Genomic DNA, 8,033 nt, shown 5'->3' with positions numbered 1-8,033 from the left:
ACTGTTTCTTCTCTAGAGTACATATATTTTCAGTGTTTTGGCCATCGTTCAATGAAGCTGGCCAAGAACGATGAAAAGCTGTTTTTAACTATGGCATGTGCGAATGTTACCATTTTAAGGAAATTTGGAAATTTGTGGTACGGTCTTATGGGACCAAAATGCGAAGCTCATCGGTCCCTAAGCTTACGCACTACGTAATCTAACTTAAACTTACGCTTATGATAACTCACACACACCCATGCCCGAAGGAGGACTCGAACCGTGGCAAGCCGCCTTAAACCATACGGCTACCCCACTCGGCCGTTAAAGGGAAATGAACAGGATGAGTAATGAGACTGTGTTGGGTCATTAAGGACCAGGTCAGGATTCTTTGTACAACATTGTATGTACAACTAAGAATTCTCGCTGAAGTTGTGTGGACTATCTGTTCAATATTATGTTATCTGATGCTGGCGTGATAAGCTGAAACCTGGTTCATAACGAATAATAAATATTATTGTGGAATTAATAAGTTATTTTTCAAGTTAATAGTATGTCTATGTTCCTCCAGCGCCGATGGAATAGTCCACAGAAATAGATTTTATTTGTGATCTTGACTTCATGGGTTTTCAATTCCTAACACAGATTAAAATAATTTCGATAGTAGTGCAAAGATTTTGGGGTCATCAAAATACAACATGAACAGCTAGAGCCCCAAGACGCTTCCAAAAGATGGTCTGCAGCTATTTCTATATTTTGAACAGAACAAATTAGAAAGATTTAGGTTGACAAGTTTGTCAACCGACTGCACTTTTCAATTTTGTGTGTAATTAAGAATAAAAATCAGTGCAGCTATACTCTTCAGTGAGTAAACCGAGGAAGAGATTATTATCTGCGTAACTATTCGAATGAGCATATCATTTGAACAAATTTATTCGTCAGTAAATTAATGTAAATTAAGTAATAAATAACCTATAATGCTACCATATTTTCTGTTTACTTCCTGTGTAGAATTACTATTTGTTCCCTTGGCTCATACAGTTCCTGTTTGATAAATAACTTATTGACTCTTTAAGCGCTCCCGGCGGATGTGTTGTAAATAGTCTTCAAGGGTTTGACGGTGGATCCGGCGGGTAACCCGTGAAGACTATTTACAACTTATTGATTGTTTGTCCAGAAATATGCCTTTGAATCTCAGTGGCTTAAGTTCCAGACTACAAAACTTTGACGTAGGTTTAGATCCCCAGTTGATCCTACGAATTTCTCTATTCTTATCGCATGTCACGTATAAGAATGACAACAATGCCAAGTTGCACCTATTTCAGAGTACATGTTGAAATGTTGATCCCCCTCTAACGCGCAGTACTGGTCTGTTAAGAAGTCGGAGGAAGTGATGCCTAGTAAAGCAGTGCAGTGCTGAAACCATCCTTCAAGCGGAGCACAGCTTTACGTGATTTACAATGTAACAGATGAAACATGAAAATGCTTATAGACGGATGGCCTCAGCGGTTTGACCTATAATGCACTAGGCAGCCGGAGTGTTCAGCACTAGTCTGTTTTTATATAATCAATTTTGTATAAAAATCTCGTTAGTAAAAATATATAAATATCATAGAAAAACAAGGGAGTAACGATGCCAAGCGTCATTGTTGGGGATGAGACATTTGGTGTATCTGAAAACTTAATGCATGCTTATGGAGGAACTATGAGAAAGTAGCTGAAAATAACTCTCAGTCTTCGGCACCTTTCTCAGATGCTAACACTATCGGATATGAATGTCTCCTTGATATAATTATGCAATTCGTGGTTGCAGTGCTACAAAATGAGTGAACCAAGCAAATCAATGGTTCCTAACTGTTAACATCACCACACTTTTAATCTAAAGTCTCCTAAAACGTTTATGGAATGCTGCTGAACGTCCAAAATCATAAATATTTTTTATGATTATCTCTGAGTAATCTTCCGTTAGAAAATGAAATAGTGTTTCGAACTGACATCCCTCTACGCAACTGCATAGAGCTTTGAAGCTCAAAATTTCAGAAGAGACACTGGGTTCGAGTACTGCAGCGTAATTCTAACCTGTGTATCGTGAAAGTGTCAAGAGACCATTTGTAGACTTTTCTGCCTTTCTACACCAATTGAAATTATTGTAACATAGTCTTACTCACGATACAAAACTAGTAGTTCACCATTGTTGTCATCTATGAGCCTTACAACAAACTTCAGAAATGTAAAAGCCAAACAAATGACAAAGAAATCAGGTCACGAGTTTCGAACGACATTGTGCCATAAAAAAAAGATTGTATTCGGAATATGATTTGAGAAGTGAAGTTGAAGTGGAATCACAATGAATTATTTGCCAAAAACTACATCGAAATTAATAATTTCTCTGTTTTTGCTGAAGAAGTTTTGAGCTGAAAATCATATATCGAATTCATGATTAAAGATTAATTCAGGAGTGCACTGCATAAATATCTGTAAATCAAATAAAGTTTATGATTAGGCGTTTCAAAAAACAAAATAACAAAAATAAAATCATTGTTCTGAAAACTAATTTAAAAGAAATGAAAAATGCATTTGTTTAATAAATGACATAGAATTCGAGCAATAAATGCAGTTGGATTTCAGATTTATCTATTATTTTAAATACTTTTCATTCACAGAAGACCAATGATGTTTTTATTTGTGTAAGTGAACAATGCTTCGAATAGTATTTGTTGTTCATGAATACCAAAAAATAGTTTGTATGTGTATTAGTTATTCATCATTCGCATAAATTTCGCCTGTCTAGTGCCAAGCAAAGCACATCGCGCATACACACACCGCAGATTCTCTACCTAGACTATGTGATCAAAAGTATCCGGACACCTGGCTGAAAATGACAAATGTTCGTAGCGCCCTTGATTGGTAATGCTGGAATTCAATATGGTATTGGCCCGCCCTAAGCCCTGATGATAGCTTCCATTCTCGCAGGCATACGTTCGATCAGGTGCTGCAAGGTTTCCTGAGAATGGCAGCCCTTTCTTCACGGGGTGCTGCACTGAGGAGAGGTATCGATGACGGTCGGTGAGGCCTGACACGAAGTCAGCGTTCCAAAACATCCGAAAGGTGATCTATAGGATACAGGTCAGGACTCTGTGCAGGCCAGCCCATTACAGGGATGTTATTGTCCTGTAACCACTGTCCCACAGGCCGTTCATTGTGAGCAGGTGCTCGATCATGTTGAAAGATGCAATCGCCATCCCCGAATTGCCCTTCAACAGTGGGAAGCAGGAAGGTGCTTAAAATATCAATGAAAGCGTGTGCAGTGATAGTACCACGCAAAACAACAAGGGGTGCAAGCCCCCTCCATAGAAAACACGACAACACCATAATACCTCCGCTTCCGAATTTCCAAATGGTTCAAATGGCTCTAAGCACAATGGGACTTAACATCGGAGGTCATCAGTCCACTACACTTAGAATTACTTAAACCTAACTAACCTAAGGACATCACAAACATCAGTGTCCGAGGCAGAATTCGAATCTGCGACCACAGCAGCAGCGCGGTTCCGGACTGAAGCGCCTAGAACCGCTCGGCCACAGCGGCCGGCGTCCCGAATTTTACTGTTGGCACAACATACGCTGGCAGATGACTTTCACCAGGCATCGCCACATTGTGTATCGTGATTCGTCACTCCACACAACGCTTTTCCACTGTTCAGTCGTCAAATGTTTACGGTCGTTACACCAAGCGAGGTTTGATGTGTGGCATATCAGCAGCCGCTCGACCATGAAATCCAAGTATTGTCACCTCCCGCCTAACTGTCATAGTACTTGCAGTGGATGCTGATGCAGTTTGGAATTCCTGTGTGATCGTCTCGATAGATGTCTTCCTATTGCACATTACGAACCTCTTCAACTGTCGGCGAGCCGGCCGGTGTGGCCGAGCGGTTCTAGGCGCTTCAGTCTGGAACCGCGCGACCGCTACGTTCGCAGGTTCGAATCCTGCCTCGGGCATGGATGTGTGTGATGTCCTTAGGTTAGTTAGGTTTAAGTAGTTCTAAGGTCTAAGGGACTGATGACCTCAGATGTTAAGTGCCATAGTGTTCAGAGCCATTTGAACAATTTTTGAATTGTCGGCGGTCGCTGTCAGTTAACAGAGAAGGTCACCTGTACGATTTTGTGCTGTATGTGTCCCTTCACGTTTTCCTTTGACTATCACATCGGAAACAGTGGACCTAGGAATGTTTAGGAGTGTGGAAAACTCGCGTACGGACGTACGACACAAGTGACACCCAATCACCTGTTGTTGTTGTTGTGGTCTTCAGTCCTGAGACTGGTTTGATGCAGCTTTCCATGCTACTCTATCCTGTGCAAGCTTCTTCATCTCCCAGTACCTACTGCAACCTACATCCTTCTGAATCTGCTTGGTGTATTCATGTCTTGGTCTCCCCCCAAGATTTTTACCCTCCACGCTGCCCTCCAATACTAAATTGGTGATCCCTTGATGCCTCAGAACATGTCCTACCAACCGATCCCTTCTTCTGGTCAAGTTGTGCCACAAACTCCTCTTCTCCCCAATCCTATTCAGTACCTCCTCATTAGTCATGTGATCTGCCCATCTAATCTTCAGCATTCTTCTGTAGCACCACATTTCGAAAGCTTCTATTCTCTTCTTGTCCAAACTATTTACCGTGCATGTTTCACTTCCATACATGGCTACACTCCATACAAATACTTTCAGAAATGACTTCCTGACACTTAAATCTACATTCGATGTTAACAAATTTCTCTTCTTCAGAAACGCTTTCGTTGCCATTGCCAGTCTACATTTTATATCCTCTCTACTTCTACCATCATCAGTTATTTTGCTCCCCAAATAGCAAAACTCCTTTACTACTTTAAGTGTCTCATTTCCTAATCTAATACCCTCAACATCACCCGACTTAATTCGACTACATTCCATTATCCTCGTTTTGCTTTTGTTGATGTTCATCTTATATCCTCCTTTCAAGACACCATCCATTCCGTTCAACTGCTCTTCCAAGTCCTTTGCTGTCTCTGACAGAATTACAATGTCATCGGTGAACCTCAAGGTTTTTATTTCTTCTCCATGGATTTTAATACCTATTCCGAATTTTTCTTTTGTTTCCTTTACTGCTTGCTCAATATACAGATTGAATAACATCGGGGAGAGGCTACAACCCTGTCTTACTCCCTTCCCAACCACTGCTTCCCTTTCATGTCCCTCGACTCTTATAACTGCCATCTGGTTTCTGTACAAATTGTAAATAGCCTTTCGCTCCCTGTATTTTACCCCTGCCACCTTTAGAATTTGAAAGAGAGTATTCCAGTCAACATTGTCAAAAGCTTTCTCTAAGTCTACAAATGCTAGAAACGTAGGTTTGCCTTTCCTTAATCTTTTTTCTAAGATAAGTCGTAAGGTCAGTATTGCCTCACGTGTTCAAGTATTTCTACGGAATCCAAACTGATCTTCCCCGAGGTCGGCTTCTACTAGTTTTTCCGTTCGTCTGTAAAGAATTCGTGTTAGTATTTTGCAGCTGTGGTTTATTAAACTGATTGTTCGGTAATTCTCACATCTGTCAACACCTGCTTTCTTTGGGATTGGAATTATTATATTCTTCTTGAAGTCTGAGGGTATTTCGCCAATCACCTGACCATGTTCAAAGTCCGTGAGTTCCGCGGACAGCCCCATTCTGCTCTCTCACGATGGCTAGTGACTACTGAGTGCAATGATACGGAATACCTGCAGGTGGCAGCGCAATGCACGTAATAGGAAAAACGTATGTTTTTGGGGGTGTCTGGATACTTTTGATCACATAGTGTATTTGCAAGTAAGTGGAAGCTCGTGTAATCCGCGTGGCTGTGGAGAAACCGTACACGCGGCTGTCATTAGAATCGGCAATGTTCGGCAACTTCCGCCACTGTTCGCCAAGCGTATTCCCGCTCTGACTCACACGCCGCAGGCAAATGAGTGTCACGGGTGGAGGCCACGTTGTTGCAGAGCTCAAAATTTATTCCTCATTGTTCATCGCCCTTTAAGTCCAAGATTTGACTCGATTTGCACAATAAAATAACATATGTGGGCTGATCAATGCAGTGCAAGTGTATTAGGCTTTTTATTTATTTTGTGTTTAAATAGTGTCCTGAAGTTTCTGAAGGTGAACTAATCATCCTCTAGTACATGTTCATGTTTTTACTTCTGCTTTTTGTATACCATGAATAGCACTGTAGAAGTGTCTATTATTAATGAGATATTATCAAAGGTCACATGTAGGGAACAGTTTTGTACCTAGGTGAACTCTTCAGACTTGCACTTCTTGCCAGCAGTAGAGGATCAGTATATTTTGTTATTACATTTTTAAATGGTGGCATTCGCATTGTATGTGCAGCAGTCTTTTTTCTGAAATTATAAAAATTAATCCAGAAAATTACGGTTTTTCCTAAAGTGAAAACTTGTTCTGAGGTACAACATGGTTACATATATATGACCAAATATTCTGTAATAAATTACAAGTGTTGCAATCGAGAAAATCTTGTCAATATTTCGTAGCCTATATGTTCCATTATTACTCGACTACACACAAATAATCACTAAGGGAAATCAAAATAAGAAGAAGTTTTATCAAAAAGTAGGAGCAATACATAGAAAGTATTGGAAAGTAACACAAACTTCCATTTTAAAGACAGGCAAAATTGTCAAGATATTAAATAAACTCAGATCATTTGCAAGTATCATATGTTCAATGGTGAAAAACCTTCTTTTGTTTCGAGGTACAAGTTGAAGCACGGCCGAGGAAGTATGGTTTACCTATCCATATGTTACATAAATAGTTCTAAGAATATATAGCACTTTACTCACCATACAGAATTCTGTACCTTTACAGTTAACAGTGCATTCCAAGTAACTTTCATATATTACACAACATTTAACTGTCTAGAACGAGAAATATTTATGTAAAAACACATTCTTACATCTAACTACAACAGAAACCGTAGAAAATGATGGAAACTGCTTATAACGGTGTCAAGTGGGCATTCCTTCATGTCACTCGAAAATGAGCCACTGAAGTACCGACCAAAAAAATATCCTGTGTTGCCAGTACACTATCCTCCAGATACAATACTGTGTCCTACATGTTTATTCTTCCCTTATAGTGTGACATTAAAGTTGTTCTGAGAATTCACAGATTTACGTCACCAGCTCGACCAACCTTGTAATCCCTGCACGGAATTAATGCTTCTGGAAATTGTGTTTGTTCCGTCAGAGCAAATCTGTAATAATATTCCACGCTGCCAAACGAAGGTACATCTGTTCCTCTTGATAAATAGAAAACTTCTACTAGAGCGTCGTCATGGGAGCTTCAAAGGGCTCCTCTTTCCTGCCGCAAACTACACATACGTCGATACTATTTGCATTGCGAGTATACCAATCGCTGGCTGCGCCCGCCAACCGTTGCGACAAGTGTTGTGTCCTAATAAAATCCGATTCTGTTATACTGCTATGAAACGTGGACCTGCAACAGCCTGCCGATGTTGTTTTTACGAGTTAATTTCGGTGCCTCTGTCGGGCAACAGTTACAAGCCGCGGGGCATTAAAATAACGCGGCTTTACGCCGGACTTGAACGCACTGCGCGCGCGCGCACGAGCGCCCGGCCGTAATGCAATTGCACTTAACTGCGCCATAAATTACGACTTGGCGCATTTAATCCTCATAATTAGCCGGGGTTAAGCGCCCGCCATACAGCGCTGACTGCTTTATAAGCGCGTCCGAATTGCACGTTCCTTCTGCGCATGCGCCGTGAGGTATTACAGCGTCGGGTCGCGCGCTCATCTGTTTCGCTAGTTACGGCGCACGCCGCCAGGGGTACACCTGAGCCTGCCGCCGCTCGTAATCCGGTAGCGTGATTATTGCATCATCTTTTGGCGTCTCTCTTGGTTTACATTACGAGTCGAGACCTGCAGTGGCCCCATCTATTCATCAACATACGTCGGGATTACGCTGCTTTGGTTGTTTGTCTCTGCAGTTCATTAATTTTCTATTCTTTCA

This window comes from Schistocerca nitens, chromosome 1 (assembly GCF_023898315.1).
Source record: "Schistocerca nitens isolate TAMUIC-IGC-003100 chromosome 1, iqSchNite1.1, whole genome shotgun sequence".
In the NCBI taxonomy this organism is placed as follows: Eukaryota; Metazoa; Arthropoda; class Insecta; order Orthoptera; family Acrididae; genus Schistocerca; species Schistocerca nitens.
This window is presented reverse-complemented; position numbering follows the sequence as displayed.